The following is an 18,927-nucleotide window of genomic DNA, read 5'->3' as shown; positions in this document are numbered from 1 at the left end:
TAGTCGTAAAAACGACCCTTTCTGCACGGAAAAAAATATTCTTCATTCATTATTCGTAATCCGGTTAAAAACGGGATTGCAGGCCCTAAACGAATGAGTTTATAGGTTTCATAAAAATCTAAACATTTTCGAAGTGTGTCATTATATATTATCAATACTAACGCAGGTGTTTGAACACGTGTTCCGATATTATCACGAATTTACTAAAAAAATATCAGGAAACGGCCTGAAATCCCGTTTTTAACCGGATTACCTATAACTTGAAAATTCTTAATAAATTTAAAAAACTCATTTTCTCCGTGTAGTGTGAAAAATTTTATGTCAACTACGTACAATGTTGAGAGCGCATTTGGCGTGTTTAGGGATCAGTAACGGTAGTTCCTCGAAACATCTTCGATTGAAATACCGGAAAAACGAGAACAGCATTCCCACCTGACGCCTGTGCACCAAAGATCGCAAGTATTGCCATATGCCATTGATAACAGAAACAAGAAGAGATATGGCACGAAAGCGTGCCGACTGCCACAGAGGAAAAATGGTTGTTAGTATGAAATTTTCTGACTTAAAAATCCCATTTAGATGACATGTCTCGACGTGATTTTCAACTACTTTGCCGTAGTCTATTAAGCAGAAGTGAACTCACAAGAAAGGTTAAGTCATTTGTTAGCAATAAAAAAATCTGCTGGTATCAATAAGACTATTTTTGATGAAGTGGTTTCGATTACTCATATTTGATTTGACACCAATTCGATGATATTTACGATAGTAGACACTCAGTTTTTTAAAGAACGTCAATTAGTAAAATTTTAAACGAAAAACTGGTTACGGACTGGCGGGATAAAAAAACGTTATGCTTTTTTTCTTTGAAAATTTTTGTTCACAGTTGTTTGATTAATACGTACGATTTTGATTAAAAAAATGTTTTTTTCTTTACTTAATAGTGTGACGTGGATCTCGTAACGAAAGACACGTAACGCATAAGACGAGAGAGAATTTTTGGTATTTATCTCTGAGAGTGCTCAGGAATCCGCTAGATTTTCTAGTAGCTCACCGTACACCGTACGCCTCCATTGTATGGTCTTTTAACCTTATAAAAGTCTCCTAAAATACTAAAATTCGCTTAGCAAGGAAATAATGTATCTCAATTTTATTCTAGTTTGTCGTTTTGTCACTTGTAAACATGTTTATTTTATCTGTGAAAAAGCGCGTCGCGAAATTCCGTGTCAAACATCAAATTTTTTGTAACCATATTTTTTTGCAGGAAAGCCTCAGATGAATGATTTTTATTGATAAGAATATGTACGTATGCCTTCGTTGTTTAATTGTATTTTCTTACAACATTTGAGAGGAAGAAAATATTTCTTTTAATATAAGTAGGTCTTTTGGGGAAACTACATGGGATAAATATTCTAAGCAATATTTATAAATACGTAAATACGTTATAGGGCAAGACGGTACAATTTACAAAAAAACATGCAAAAAACCATACAAACCTTCCAAAAAACACGTAAATTATTACGAAAATAGTGTAAGGTAATGCAAATGGAAGTTGTTAAAAACTCGCATTAATTGTAATATTATTTCAGTGTTGTTGTTTGGTTGTAGTTTAGATACCGCCCACTAGTGACCGAAGATTGTATAGTTGTGTTATTATTATTCATTTAATGTAGTTTTAAGGATTTCCATTTATGGCGGTACTTGCACCATCTGACAGAGATGGCATGTCGGTTGTACCCTAATAGTTACGAGGACAGCCGATGCTAGCCGATCCCTAGGGATGGAGCTCACTTCCACGTTGCCCTCGTTGCTCATAGCCTCTGATAGAATGGACGTAGAGAATCCTGCTAGAGATTCATTGTAATAAAGTACTCGTTATCTTTGACTAGCTAAAGCATTTATTGAATACTCCTGAACTTAAGGGAATTCCATACTAAGAGAATAACTGAACAAAAACAATTATGCAATTTTGTTAAATATGCAATTTTATCTCCTCTGAATTGATGTTCGTTTTACCAAGAACATAAAATGATCAGTGACTCACGTTAATAATTTATTGATTGCAAATCATATTTCACGTAGTATTGCCAAACGAGACCGCGGAAGTGTTCTGAAATACATATCGCGCGCTGCCCTACTATTTCTAGGCTAGTACGAGTGGGTTGTATACAGCAATCTTCAGCTATTCATCCATGCAGAAGCGTTGGCCAATGTAATGAGGTTTTACCATTGATAAATATGGTGTTAGATAAACCTTACGCTAGCAAGATGTTACTAAGATTCTCAGTAAGATGGTCAAAGTAAGATGCTGAGGTTATCTAGCCATTCGACTGATAAGGATATTGATAAGGTCCCTCTGACCTCCACCTGGCAATAAGGTATGTTTTTCGAGGGAGAGAGATTCATGGCAGTTTGATGGTTGGGTCCACAACGAGGTGTTTGTTTTTCGTATACGAACTGAGTCAGTCACGACACTTCCCTGAAGTACAAATGTATTTTAACGATATTATAGTTTCGCCTTCAAATACAGTCAATAGACTATACTTAATTGCAAAGTACTATCTTAGATGACAGGATGGTAATAAAAAGAGACCGAACAACCAAGCATACTGTTTATAAACCAACAGTTGTCTCATTCTCATACAAGACTCCACTCGCTCGTTAAATACAGAGAGATTCTTTGAGACCCGCATACTGCGATGGGATAACAATATGGAAGTAATTATGTATGTCAAATAAAACCAATAATTAACTTTATTGTTTATTATTCATTGCTTTTGAAACGTTTTTCACTTTTATGGTCGGTATAGTAGTAAGGTTGGCAGAATTTCGATAATTTGAAGGGCCACTACTAAAACTTTAGTGGTGAGATTGGGTGGCAGAAGTGGCATAATTAAAAGGACCACTACAGAACCTGTATGTTTCTGAGAGATCTTTGTACCGTATTCCCGTGGCTTTCGTTTGAAAATAGACGCATTGCCATTGCAATAATTACAAACTCGGGTATTATTAACATTGATAAAGCAAAATGTGTGGATAATTTCACAACGGTAAAGAACCGCTTGCAATTTGAAAGCCAGATCGAATTAAACACAAATCAGTATGCGGGCATATAATAAACTCCCAGTTACTTTGTTTTTACATATCTTTCAACAATTATTGAAAATTTTACTGCTTCAAAGTAAGTACCATCTGGTGCATTATTATTTCTTAACGGAATTGAGTTTATTCACCGCCATATAAAATGCGGAGCACAGACTGATACGTAAATTGATTAAAATAATTACAGTAATCTCGCATACTTTTATTCTAAGCTGGATATAACAATTTAAAACTCCAATAATTATAAAGAGAGAGGAAAGAGAGAGAGAGAGATTGTCATAAATGTAGTTTATTTTGTGTTAATGAGATCGGCAAGTTCTTACAGCTGTTAATTTTATATCATTTTACTTCAATGCCCAAAATCAGATCGGTTGAAGTCTAGTCGATTGTTTAGCCCACAGAACATAGCAAAAATGCCTTTAGAGTTAAGGCGATGCACTACGTCGTGTTATATTTTAAATTGAGCCGCTATCAATAACAACCCTTACGTAGATGGCGATTAGGTTTTTTTTTTTTTTTTTTTATTAATATCAATAGTAAATTTGTACATTATGTAGGTTTAAAGTATAATATAAGTATATTTTTTGTATTTTTTTCAGTCCTCCTCACTAGGGTTTCCTGTTCTGAGGCGGCCTGTAGTTTTTCTTAAATTTTTGTATTTAGTTTAAATTCCCGCTTAACACCATCCGCCTGTTTTGATTTATGCAAGAAAAAAACATGGCCAAAAAGTGCATTTTATTTTATTTTGTGGATGTTCAGGCATAAATATTTAATTTTTTTACGATCATTTTATAAATAACTTAATTTGCCAAATTATACAATAAAATCATTACCGAAATCTCGATATCTCCTGAAAGTTTGTAAATTAAATATTACTTTTATGTTTTTTTATTGATTTTATATTACATTATATTTACAAAGTAGGTATTGCAAAAATATTTTTTAATAGTTATCATCAACTTACAAATAAATAAGTAGCAAAGTTGTCCCAAAAATTGTGAAAATTCGATTTCTTTAATGGCTTATAATTATAAACGCAAATTTAAAAAGTTGCACATATCGGTACAAGATAATTTTTACATCTCGACAGAAATGTATCGTCTGTAAGTGGGCTACCCACAGTTTGATAATGCCTTCAGAGGGCGAAACAGCTGTCACGCGTAATAATAATTACACAGCAGAACTTGTTTAAAAATAAACTGTTTTTATAAACCCAATAACAATATTATTGAATATATGAAAAAAAAAATAATAATTATTATTATTATTATTCTGAAACTTTCCCATTCAAACAGATTTTATTTTCCAATTTTCAAAATTGTCGTGTATTGCCAATAAAACGCGGTCGAAAATTAATCCATTCTTAATTAATGTTTTGTAGAATACATTAGAGCACATCACGAAATTGCTCCGTGGTCGAGTGGTCAGCGTGTTTGCTCATCACGCAATATTACTGTCTCAGGTTCGAAATCCGCTCGATTAAGATGAATATTTTAGGAGAAACTCCAATTATGATTGTACAATTTCTAATTGAGAAACATTGCCGGAAAATGTTGGAAACTTTAATCCGATTCTAGAATTAATTAGCACAGTTTTATGTTTATGGATCGCACTGCACAAACATTCTTTAATTTACACGCTACGGTTATGAATATAGGTGTAATTAATTAGATAGTTTATGGATGGTTACTCCCAGATTAATTCAATGTATTAAACGATGAGTGTCAACAATTAGTAACGGTTTTCTTTTTTCGTGTGAATACTTCATAAGAGTACAGTTGTCCAGAGCCAGTGGGACTATGGCATCCGAAATAGGGGTATGTTGTAAGGCTTCAAGGAGTGGAAAGGCGAAAGAGATTGGAAAAATCGAGATTGGGAAGTGCCTGCTATTCGAATCAACGACCTTTGTGGCTGAGGTCCGTGAATCCGGTTCAAATCCAGGAGTGCGAAAATAAATTTAATTAAAATCAATTTTTGTTTATGTTGTTGATTTTACAAACGGAAAGTTGCAATTAAAAACATAAAATTTTTGAACGCAAACATGGGTAACGTTTTTAAAATCGCTTACCGATATTTTTTTAGAACTTTATACTTAAGGCGATGCACTACGTCGTGTAATATTTTAAATTGAGCCGCTATCAATAACAACCCTTATCGTAGATGGCGATAAGGTTTAAATTCCCGCTTAAAAAACATGGCCAAAAAGTGCCTTTTATTTTATTTTGTGGATGTTCAGGCAAAATATTTAAATGTTTTCCGATCATTTTATAAATAACTTAATTTGCCACATTGTACAATAAAATCATAACCGAAAATGGGTTCGTAAGTAGGAGATTTTGAACTTTAAAGCAGTTTTCATAGGCCTTTACATTATTTTTTTCTAGGCTTATAAAAAGACTTATCTAAAAAATATTCGATTATTTCAAAGGCCAAGATGTATTCTACTCGCAGTAATTAATTAAGGCATCTAAAACATTTCTACATTTCACCAAATTTTCAAACCAAAAACACATGCTTTTGCATTACTACGTATGGCATCGCCTTAAGGGTAAACGTAATCTAAAAAATGCTAGATTATTTCAAAGGCCAAAATGTAGTCTACTCGCAGTATTTAATTAAAGCATCTGAAACATTTCTAGGCGACCAAATTTTCAAACCAAAAACACATGATTTTGCATTATTACGTATGGCATCGCCTTAACTAAAAAACACACTTTATTTGACAAACGTTTTGTAAAAGTTATTGTCACTTCATTTTTTTCAATTTAAGTAGTAATATATTTTTTTTAATTTACATACCTTGACGGGTGAGCTGTTTGGCAGTTCTCCGTTTGATTTTTCAAATTATACGTTACGTCTATGGTAAACTTTTAAATGCAAAGAGAAAGCTTGGTGTTATCTGTCTAAATCTATTTGTTTTATATGTCTGACTGAGTACAATGAGTTTTTGGAGGAGATGTATTTTAGTGACAGATATAGTACCACGTGTCTCGGTGGATTTTAAATATTAATAAAGTACTATGCATGTATTATATAATATTAAGATTAATATGTCAATAATATTATCATACAGATTACGTACATCTCTACTAAGCAACAAACAATGGTTTACAATAATTGGACGATCATGTGGGTTTTTCTCGTGTACCCGTGAACTCTGTGCAAAACAAAGAGTGTAGGTACTAAGAATACTAATTATCATCTTATTACACAATCTCTTTTCATAATTCTAAGTATTCATTATTAATACAAAATGCCGTAGGTTCCTTCTAAGGTTCCGTTTAGGAATTAAACCAGAATAGTTAATCTTACGCAAAATAAAATATTCAATACCAACGATGAAAAACTAGATTTTACAGAAATATTAATTACTAGCAGTTACAAATCGGTTTTGCCAGAGTTCCAACACTCTTTATCGATATTTTTTTCTGTTTCATAAATATTGATATTTCACTCTTCAGCTCACGCAATATACGTTTTATGCCAAATCATGGCGAGTTTCATGACGCCAGAGCACACCGCTCCAGTAATGTTTTTACCCTTTTTATGATTATTATATTGAATACTTTATTCAAATAGAAATAATAACGAATCTTAAATCTGCATACATTCGTTAGTTCGTAATTTTTTTAGAACTGGTCGACATTGGATAATGTGGTTCACCTAATTCTGTCAAATATTCCTTGGACGCCCTCGACTATTTCCCTCTTCAATTCTATCTCACTTTCTTACATCGTTACAAATACAAGAGATATTTTTTATGGTTTTTTTTATTTTTTGTTTCATTAAAATAATTGTATATTAAATTTAATGCAGTCCTGTAACAATGTAAAGAAATTGCTTATGTTTCTGAAAACCAACTAACTTGCAGACTTACCATCACGCAGAGGTAAGCAGAGAAGATGGACCGTCAAACCACTTGGTCTTAATACACATTCCTTGCTTCATTCTAATTCATACATTGTTTTATATATATACCATACAGTTATCATGACTCTTTAAAAGGCCCAACTCAAGTAATTGGTTTACTTGATAGTGCAATGTCTTCCTTGGACGATCCCGATTTCTTCTAGCATGCACATTCGCATCATATTATATTCTCCTTACACTCCTTTCATTGTTCATCCGCTCTACATGCCCAAATCATCTAAGTATCGCTTTCTTAATCTTCTGGTCAATTCGAAAAGAATGCAAGGCTGATTTAAGGGTAAACGTAAAGTACGTTATAATTGACGAGTTTATAGATGTTCGGCATTAATTTACCTTTTAAAGCAGAAAATCTTACAGGTCAGTATCAACATGTAAGAATTTTTCCAAAAAATTTCGTCATATTTACGAAAATATCACGAAATTCGCAATTTCCGGGAAAATAACGCGATTTTTCGCGCGGTACTCTGGTATTTTAAAATGATAGTAATACCATATGCTATTTCCTAAATATTTTTTGTTTAATAGTTTTGACGAGCTTTTGATGAAAAATACCGTAGCTTTTCACAAAATAACACAATTTAAAAAAAACTGATATTTTGCCAAAAAACGAGAATTTCACAAAAAATGCAAAATTTTCTTGTCGCTACGTAGATACAAACAAATAAACACGTTAATAACAAAACGTTTCCCAAATCAGACAAACTCATATGACATATGAAAGTATTCAACAAAATCTTAGGTATTACGTGGTCACCCTACTTAATACAAGTGAATTTTGGTAACCATTTAAAAAATTCAGATAAATGAAAGTTAAATACAGTTATATTCAATTCATTGAGGTAAAACATTACAAATAGATGATTTAAAAAGCTGCCAATCATTGTCAAAATAAAATTGAAAAAACATTAATTTCTTTTTCTTTCTTTCCACACTTAGAAAGGCAACTATTTAGGTACCTGTTTACAACATTTCGAAATCTTTACTTTCCACTTACCTGAGTCACAAGAAAAACAATAAAAATCACAAAACAAAATAAAGCAGGAAACCACAGAACAAAGCAAATACAAGACAGGAAATAATATATTTTCGAGCACTCGAGAAAGCTGAGAAGATTTCTTAATAACCACCTTTTGATTGTGAAAACTCGAACTGAACTGACGTTAGCCGCCGGAGACTTTTGGAAATGGAATGAGGTGTGATTCGCTGGACCGTTAGGCGCAAACTTCAACGCTCGACTGCGATTGGTCGCCTGGATGCGCGCCTTTTTATGACAGATACCCAAGTATTCAAGATGGCGGTCTGTCAGCGGGGAAAATTCGCTTTCACATCAGAAATACAAACGAGTTTAACTGATAAAATACCAGCATAAAGCAATATATTATGACTTTATTGTAAAGTTTATCGTTGCTCGATTGTTTATTTAGCTTTGCCTGGATACATACGGCATGCGGTACAGTGTATGCACCGTAACAATAATATAATACATGATGTTCCTTTATGAATAAATGTCATTATGGAATGAATTGGTTTTTATATTGTATTGTAAGATCGCTGTTTTTCTTTGAATAGAGTATTAAAGGAATATTATTAATTTGTATAAGGAAAATTAGTTAATTATTAATTCTTATTTATTGAAAAAAAAAAAAATTATTTAATAGATTAATGTTTAAAAATGAACGTAAAGCAAAGTTTACATTGGTGGTCTTTCACCAGGGCAATACTGAGAGTATCTTCCACTCTGAAACGTACCGCAAATACGAATTATTTGTGAAACATCACAAATAAAGATGAAATAAAATTTACTTGCGCACGCTGGGATGTGATCCTCTTGATCACCAGGCTATATCCTCACCGCTGTACATCAAGATTGGTGTCAAATCTACACTATGTACAAGAGTCCTAACTGCTCCCAACCGTCAGGAGCCAGTGAGACTATGACATTCCCATTAATTGGGGTGTGTTTTAAGGGTGAAAGTAATGGGGATGGTAAGGAGATTGTATTGGAATAACTTTTAAAATTATACTACAATAACTTTCATTTTATTGAAGGTTATACCCATCAATATAATATATCATTGAATAAGAAGAAAATACTAACGAAAGATGAAACAGAACAAAACACAGAAAAGTAATAAATAGGTAACGGTCTCAACAGGTAATCGAACCTAAGATCTGTCTTAACGGGAAAAGCATCTAACCACTCGGTTATTGGGACCTAATTATTTCATTTTATTTTGATCGATCTCATATTTAAAATTTAGAATTAACATTATTATTTTCATCTAATCTTCCCTTGATTTTGGCTGCTATCTTTTTGCATTATAACAATTCTAAATAATATGTTTGTAACTTCGATAGTGTAATAATTAGGTCACAATGGCTGACTGGTTAGAGTTAGTCTCCCGGTAAGACTTGCGTTGGATTCCATGTTTTTTTTATTTTTTTTATTTCTTGTTAGAGCAACCTCGATCAGTTATAAAACTCATTGTAGGATGGGAAGAACTTACAATACATAGATGGGAATTAATAGGTACAATTTTATATTGGTATTGTGATATCAAAATTATAAGAATCACGGACGAAACAGTACACAAATAAAAAAGGGGAGGATAAGTAGAACAAACAAGAAGAAACAAAAAAGGAAACAGACAGGGATATACACATAAGCACAGAGCCAAGGTGGGAATTTAGAAGAAGTTACTTACAAATACAGGGAATAGGAAAGGAGAGAGAAAGAAACAAGACAAAATACAACACGACAAGAATTACTTATTTAGATTTTTATATATTTTACAGCCTTACTTTGAATGTTTTACATACGCTGGCTATTTTCATACATATCTGGAATAGAGTTATAGAGTGTGTAGGCAATGTAGGTAAGAGATTTTATTCCATATTTCATAGTGTGTATTAGAGGAATGCGGATTTTATTGTTATTCCGAGTAGTGTGGCTGTGGATGTCTTGATTGTAAAGTAGCTTGATGTTAGTGTGGATTGATTGTTGGGTAATTTGTAGGATGCTGGTCGTGATTTCATGTTTGGGAAGGACTGTGATTGGAAGGATACTGGAAATTGATAAGACCGTTACCTCTTTATACAGTGACTTTTTATTTTTCATGATTCATTTAGATTTGTTAGTATTATCTTCTCATTCAACAATATAAATATTCTTATTTTTATTTGTAAACACTCTATGAGCAATGATATTCCGTTAAAAAGAGATCACTTAATTAAGCGGTTAAACGGAATTATGATTTAGATGAATTTACTGTTCAGATAACAGACACAAATCATGATTACCTAGATAATTACGGTTGTGCTTGATTTATATACTAAGAAGTGCAGTTAAGCATAATTGAATTTAAACTCACATTTTTTTGGTTCTAACGGACATTGAAGACTTTATCTTCACGGAGATAAATAAAAAAAATTACTATTGCTAATGTATTAAGAATCTATTCAAATTATTGATAATTCCGGTTAAAAACGGGATTGCAGGCCTTTCGAATTAAATAACAGGTTTCCCTAAAAGCTTTTTAAAATTACAAAAATATTATCATGGTTTCAGAACATGTGTTCACGAAAATCCGATTATTTTTGTATTTAAACGAAAAATTTTTGTATCTTTATGACGTGGCAAATCAATAAAGAAAAATCTTTTAATAAGTCCTGGTAATTTATCGTTAGGGCAAAAATTGAGCTGAAAATATTTCTTTTAGACAGCATTGATAGCGGTGAGCTATTAAAACCTTAAAAAATCATTTCCAATAATTATATCTAAAACTTATTTATATAAACTATATATATATATATGAAAACAAAAAAGATTAGGCAGATAGATTTCTTCAGGTGTGGAGTAATCTTATGAAATTTAATGAACGTATGTCTAAATATATGAAAGAGATATAATATATCTCTTTTATCTATAACTGCTTTTTTTTTTTTTTTATTATCAATATAAAGTTTCTTTTACAGGTTTTTTTTTTCGATGTCTGTCTCACTAGGATAAACCTGTGTCGAGACAGACGTATTTGATACATTAAAAATGTTTACATATTTTTTGATACATTAAATATTTCACTACATTAAATGACATTGTGAAAAAGATAGAAAATAATAAATAATAATAATAAATGATACATTTGTTAATCAGCATCTAGTTGGAGTACATACTTATGTAGGGATTTTTATAAAAAAATTTATCATGGATCTGTCTTGGCTGATGATCCAAGATTTGATGTCTGTTTTATATTTCAGAAAAAAATCGTTCAGTCTAATGGCTAGTGGGAGAGCATTATATAGCCTTGTTGCAAAATATCTAAAATTTCTCTGGCCAAAAGTTGTTTTAGCGAAAGGGATTTGTAAGAAATTATGTCCTTTTGTTCTAGTATCACGAGCAGTTTGGATATTGTCAAAAGTAGTTTTGTGTTTGAAGAGGTATGTTAGTATGTTTTTGGCATAAATTTGCCTAATGTCCATAACACAGATTTTCCTAAAGATTTCATCCGAACTGCTTGTGATTGGTAGTTTGAGGATAATCTTTATTATAAGTTTCTGAGCTTTAGATATTGGATCAATGGCGGCAGCGTTTGCTCCTCCCCATGCTATGATACCATACTCTATTAAAGATTGATAAAGTGCATAGTAGATTGTTTTGAGCTGGCTTAGGTTGAGAAAGTTGCGAGTTTGTCTAAAAAAATAAATGAATTTTCTAAGTTTGTTTGCTGTAGAGGTTATATGTTCTTTCCACTTTAAATTGCTATCAAAAATAATACCTAAGTATTTAATTTTAGTTACCTGTTCTAAATAAGGGCAATCACATATTATCGGATTTGTCAGGTTGCAAGCACAAATTTTAATTTGATTTTCTGGGTTTCTTAAGGAAGGATTAATACTAAATTCAATGTATTTAGTTTTGGTCAAATTCATTGTTAGTGTATTATTGTTTAACCATCTTTTAACCACAGTTATGCCCCTATTTTATTATTACTATTTTGTGTTATGTATTTATACCAGTAAGCTTCCTTCAAGTAAGTTGTACAAATAGTGCGTCAATATACAGTGTAAATAGTGTAACCACACTCTAACTAACTAACTAACTAATCATCACACCGTTTCCCCGCAGGGGTAGGCAGATAGGACGGAACGCCAAACAACTCGGTCTTGACACACACTCCTTGCCTCATTCACCTTACTCTTCTTTTATTTTGGCTCTTGACATGGCCCCACTCAAGTATCTGATTCGCTTGATCGTGGCATGTCTTCCTCGGGCATCCCCGACTTCTGTTGAACTAGCCATCCCTAATATCACTCTAAAATAACTCACTAGATCTCTACCAGAAGTACCAAACTAAAGTATTGTACACTGGATTCAGGCCATCACAAATTGGTGCAGTCGAAATTGCGAAATTACATACGAGTTGAATAAAGAATGTTTATATATCGAGACAAATCGCGAAATAATGCTTACTTTTATATCTGTCTATCACTTTTTTTTCATTCTCGAAAAAAATTACAATTCTGGAGGCATTTGTTTGTTGACGAAATCATTTTCTATAACCATTTAAAATGTGCCATTTTCGATTTGCCGCCAAAACGACATGTTCATTTTTATTCTTAGATTCGGCGGCACTGACGTCACACCGGGTGACTGGTGACAGCTGTCTTACCAGATAGCCAGTTGGGACAGAAAAATAAACTTCAAATCTTTCACACGAATTTTTTAATAGTATTCATAATTGTGAAAATATCCCATTAGTTTAATATTTTATTACATAGCGTCATTAAGGTGATTTTTCACGAAAAAAATATCCAATTATTATTTGTATATAAACCTACAACTTGCTTCTTTTTTTAGCTTAAACAAAGGTTATTATGTTTTTAATGTCACGCACAACTGACACCCTAACAAAACAATTAAAATATTTTCACGACTTTCATGATTTCCACGACATAAACTAATTACATTCTGTAAAGAGTTGATGTTGAAGACCGATAGAAATAATGTGAAATTTTTGTCATCATCTGACGAACTCTACAGTGTCTTGATTGAAATAATTTTTATGTTAAATTATGTGAACAACGCATAAGAGTCCCAAGTGATGGGAACCACTGAAACCATTTTTATACCAGCCTTCCAAAATATCAAATTGATAAACTTCAATCAGTGTTTAAGGCAGCAGCACGGCTCATAACCGGGGTTTCAAAATAATCGCACATTTCAGAACACCTTCGTAACCTTTAAGTGCCCTGAAAAAATCCAGTACAAATTGTGCTGGATGGTGTTTAAATCCATCAATGAAATGGCCCCACCCTATATCTCTGAACTATGCGTCCCGGAAAACACTGGTCAACTCTTAGATCAGCAACATCAGCAGCTATAGGCAGACTGATGGAACCTAAGCGCAAGCCAAATAATAAGCTTGGTGATCGCGCTTTCGGAATATCTGGGCCGAAGGCTTGGAATAAACTCCCTCCGGAACTAAGATCCACAACAAGTCCAACAGAATTCAGGTCTAAACCAAAAACTTACCTTTGTAAGCTGTCATACCCTTAAATTAAATATACCTTTCCCGAGAGAAAGTCCAGTTATATTCAATTTTCCAATTACGGCCTTAATCCTGTATCTAAATTTCGCTAATAAACAATTAGTTGATTTTAATTAAGGGTGAATCTCAAGTGACCTACCAGGTAAGTATTGTACTGTATATTATCTCCATATATTGTTAGTAATAACATAGATCATTGTAGAAATGTATTATATATTTGTACAGCGCCCTTGAGGTGATTTTGCACAAAAACGGCTACATAAAAATATTATTATTACTATCCCTAACTATAGTTTATATGTTTGTTGAACCAATCTCTGCAATATTATGTATACTATCTAGTATCTTCGTCATTAACATACCACACAAGATTCCTAACTGCTTGATGCCATGGGATTATGGCATCCTTAATTGGGGTATGTTCTGATGAAGAGTGGAGGGGGAGGAAAGGAGATATGAAAAGGAAAATTGAGAATTATCTGGCACCCCAGATCTAGCCGCCAAACATATATAATTATCAAAATACGACGAAATGTCCAATAATTTATTAGTGTCATCAAACACTAAATATAGTAAGTGTTAGCCTGTCTACTCACCAAAACAACCAGTATTTATTTTGAGTAAATATAAACACTGTCACGACAGTTATTTTCCCTTATCTAAGCGCATTTACTTATGTTAAGGAAGTGTCATGAATATTTTTAACAAATCTTGCAGTATTTTGTTGTATTATTCTCGATTTTTTACAGAAAACTTTTTTGTTTTGCTATTAGATGGGCTAAATAAATTATAGGGAAGAGTGATGGTCACTTCCGTCTTTGTTGCAAGGGCAAATTTTGTCAAAACCTGTAATAATAAAATTACCTTTAATATTAAAATTTTTAGAAATCTTATCTATTTAAAAAACGTTGTAATCGTTACAAATTAATTTATGGACCCCCATTTTTGTTAAAAATTATTAGTTCAAACTTACTACCTGGGGAAAATCGAATTGTGTCTTACAAAATCCTGGAATTTACGTTAGGTTGGGTTAGGTTAGATTAGTATTAGTATTATTTTCTTAGGGAAAGGAAGGTTACTAAGTAGGTACCAACCTGGCTTCTCATATCTAGTCACTAAAGCTAATTTTGAAATTTAGTACATTTAAATTCGTTTTAGTGTTTTATTTTGTTTAAAAAGTTTATTTTTATTCTTATTTCATTAGTTTATATAACGCACAGTGAGTGCCTTTGTTAGTTTCCTTAACTTAGCTGTTATAGAAATTTATACTATGTATTTTTTTATTCGGAAAATATATTTGTAATTTCTGCGTAAAAAAATATTGGGAAAAAAAGTATTCCTTCCTTTATGAAAAAAAGTTATTTGAAGAAACTCTTTATTAGTTCTTGAGTATTCCTTTGGTATTGGGGCTAATCCTTCCTAACGAGGCGCATATATGCTATATTCCTTGAGTATTCCTTTGGTATTGGGGTTAATCCTTCCTAACGAGGCGCATATATGCTATATTCCTTGAGTATTCCTTTGGTATTGGGGTTAATCCTTCCTAACGAGGCGCATATATGCTATATTCCTTGAGTATTCCTTTGGTATTGGGGTTAATCCTTCCTAACGAGGCGCATATATGCTATATTCCTTGAGTATTCCTTTGGTATTGGGGTTAATCCTTCCTAACGAGGCGCATATATGCTATATTCCTTGAGTATTCCTATGGTATTGAGGTTAATCCTTCCTAACGAGGCGCATATATGCTATATTCCTTGAGTATTCCTTTGGTATTGGGGTTAATCCTTCCTAACGAGGCGCATATATGCTATATTCCTTGAGTATTCCTTTGGTATTGGGGTTAATCCTTCCTAACAAGGCGTATCTATGCTATATTCCTTGAATATTCCTTTAGTATTGGGGTTAATCCTTCTTAACGAGGTGCATTTACGCTATATTCCTAGAGTATTCCTTTGGTATTGGGGTTGATCTTTCCTAACGAGGCGCATCTATGCTACATTCCTTGAGTATTCCTTTGGTATTGGGGTTAATCCTTCCTAACGAGGCGCATATATGCTTTATTCCCTTGGTATTGGGGTTAATTCTTCCTAACGAGGCGCATATATGCTATATTTCTTGAGTATTCCTTTAGTATTGGGGTTAATCCTTCCTAAAGGGGCGCATATATGCTATATTCCTTGAGTATTCCTTTGGTATTGGGGTTAATCCTTCCTAACAAGGCGTATCTATGCTATATTCCTTGAATATTCCTTTAGTATTGGGGTTAATCCTTCTTAACGAGGTGCATTTACGCTATATTCCTAGAGTATTCCTTTGGTATTGGGGTTGATCTTTCCTAACGAGGCGCATCTATGCTACATTCCTTGAGTATTCCTTTGGTATTGGGGTTAATCCTTCCTAACGAGGCGCATATATGCTTTATTCCCTTGGTATTGGGGTTAATTCTTCCTAACGAGGCGCATATATGCTATATTTCTTGAGTATTCCTTTAGTATTGGGGTTAATCCTTCCTAAAGGGGCGCATATATGCTATATTCCTTGAGTATTCCTTTGGTATTGGGGTTAATCCTTCCTAACAAGGCGTATCTATGCTATATTCCTTGAATATTCCTTTAGTATTGGGGTTAATCCTTCTTAACGAGGTGCATTTACGCTATATTCCTAGAGTATTCCTTTGGTATTGGGGTTGATCTTTCCTAACGAGGCGCATCTATGCTACATTCCTTGAGTATTCCTTTGGTATTGGGGTTAATCACTCCTAACGAGGCGCATCGAGGCTTTATTCCTTTGGTATTGGGGTTAATTCTTCCTAACGAGGCGCATATATGCTATATTGAGTTGGTTGAGGAATTTTCCGGTCTATCGTCCCACTCAGTAGTAACCACTAACCTAGTCTAGTTTTGCAACTTTCTAAGGGTCATTAATTATTATAGTTAAAGGGATTTCATCAAAAATTTCGTTTAACCCTCCGCATGCCCGGTGAAATCGAACCACTAGTTATGCCTGGTAGGGTCTGTAAAACTCAAAAGATTTATAAATATTTGTATTCACTAATATCTCTTTTATCTTTTCGTTTTTATATTCTAATGAATACATATTTAAAATTTCAGAAATTACAACTCTTTTATTCACTACATGCCAAAGAAAAACCCTCTAATTCTAACTCTTCTAACGCTTTTTTAATAATCGCGAAAAATTTTATATATAATACAATCATAAACAAAATGACGCATTTTGTTTGGCACGGGAACCATTTTTTCAAATATTTAATTTTGGAAAATAATATTCGTGATTAAGCTTCGTTAGAATTTTTTATTTGGAAAATATTGTTAATTCGTGAGAAATAGTTTGGATGCAGGTGAATTCTCTAGTTGATGTTTCGTATATATTTTTGTCAATTGATATCTGTATCTGTTTTTTCTCCTTAATAAAAAAAAAAAAAAAAAAAAAAAAGGCACATTTTTAGCAGAAGAAAATTGAATGTTTTGAACAAATGAAATACTTAAAAAATTGGCATACGCACTTCATTATTTTATTATTATTTTATTTTATTAGGAACATTAACAGGTTTATAACATAACATGCATAGAGAGAGAGAAAAAATAAGTAAAAGAATTAGGTTACAACCCAATAACCAATGTTCACATCATGCAATAAAGATAAAGAAGGTTAAAAAGCAATAAACAAACAAAGAAAACAAAGAAAGGTTAAAAACAAAGAAATGTTAAAAACAAGGAAATAATAAGAGAAAATGTATATATATATATATATATATATATATATATATATATATATATATATATATATATATATATATATGCATGTGTATGTATATATATGTATGTATGTGTTCATACGTGTATATATATATATATACACGTATGAACACATACATACATATATATACATACACATGCATATACACATATAAATACATACGTACACACATCTTGCGATATTATGTGATAGGACATCTTGTACACTATGCTTTATATGGTTGAGAATCATTATGACGGTATGTAAAACATCGTATCGGAATGCAAGTCAATTAAACATCAAAAATTATTCGGAATTATGGTTTTCTTCAATATCCTGTGCGGTTAGTCACAAAGACACTGTTGATAGTGCAAATCTTTAAAAGCAATTACAACCTAAGAAAACAATCAACACTGCTTTGAGACCCTACCCTACCTTGGAAAAGAAAGGAAGGGTATGTGAGACCCCTACCAGGCATACGGTGGGTTAAAACAAGACTGCGTTTGTCTTAGATCAGTGATTTACAACTTGAGAAATTATTGAACAATTATGTTACATCACTAAATAGGCCAGTGAATAATTTCCCAAAAAATATTTCCGTGGCGAGTGATTGACACATTGCACTCACTCACAACATAAATACAAACACATTATTCCGCAATGAAATAAAAAATAATAACAATAAAAAGGTGGGGCCACTGAAATTTGATAATTATGTCATACCGTAGACGATTTACAACTACGCAGAGCAAATGGGGTTGTAGCAACATCGAACATTCCCAAAAGTTGCGCTGCTGGGCAAAATAAACTTATCCGAGGTGCACGCACTATGTGGACTTCCTTGAGGCAACGAATTGATTTTGTCTAGAAACCAGTAAGCTAGGAGTAAGTGATAATGTTTTATGGACTCTAAAGAGCACTAAATATAAAAAAAGCTGGAACAAATCCAGAAAAAAATCCCCTGGTTGTACACAGGCGTTTGAAACTTATACGAAGTTCAGGCACCATATTGTGGACTTACTTGAGGCAACCAATAGATTCAACCTAGAAACCAGTAAGCTAGAAATAAGCTGGATTCCACACGAAATTAAATATAATAATACGCTGGGACAAATCCTGAAAAAAACCCGTGCTTGGAACTTATTCAAGGTTCATGGATTTACGTGGACTTACTTGAGGCAACGAATAGATTCATCCTAGAAGCCATTAAGCTAGAAATAAGCTGGATTATGCTAGTGGTGAATGGACTCAACATGAAATTAAATATAATAAAATGTTGAAACAAATCCTCAATAAAATCCCGTGCTTGGAACTTATTCAAGGTTAATGGATTTACGTAGACTTACTTGAGGCAACGAATAAATTCATCAAGCTTGATTATGTTAGTGGTGAATAGACTCCTCGTGAACACAGCCTGAATATTACCCCATGCTTGGAACTTATTAAAGGTTCATGCAACATAATGTGGACTTACTTGACAACGAATAGATTTAGCCTGTATATCAGACATTATGCAAATCTTGGAATAGATATTTAGTTTTAATATGGTGCATAACTCATAACTGTTGATAGCCCATTTCTCTTGGAATGA

At 32.8% G+C, this 18,927-nt stretch overlaps 1 protein-coding gene across 2 annotated transcripts in view; it reads right to left on the bottom strand.

Annotated features, from left to right (window-relative positions):
* LOC149413374 (alpha-tocopherol transfer protein-like) overlaps nt 1-8,262 on the bottom strand; it is a 39,389-nt gene extending 31,127 nt beyond the window's left edge. Inside the window, exon 1 of one of the 2 annotated variants that reach the window (XM_089645474.1) lies at nt 8,157-8,262. The gene's annotated coding sequence lies outside the window, so the exon portion shown is untranslated. Of the gene's footprint in view, nt 1-8,023 lie in introns of both variants that reach the window. The other variant, XM_089645475.1, reaches the window with a different exon arrangement.
* Nucleotides 8,263-18,927: the final 10,665 nt, after the last annotated feature.

Source organism: Hesperophylax consimilis, chromosome 22 (genome assembly GCF_061612785.1).
Source record: "Hesperophylax consimilis isolate HC1 chromosome 22, BYU_Hcon_1.0, whole genome shotgun sequence".
Classification (NCBI taxonomy): Eukaryota; Metazoa; Arthropoda; class Insecta; order Trichoptera; family Limnephilidae; genus Hesperophylax; species Hesperophylax consimilis.
The sequence above is the reverse complement of the archived record's forward strand: the minus strand, read 5'-3'. Positions and strand labels throughout refer to the sequence as shown.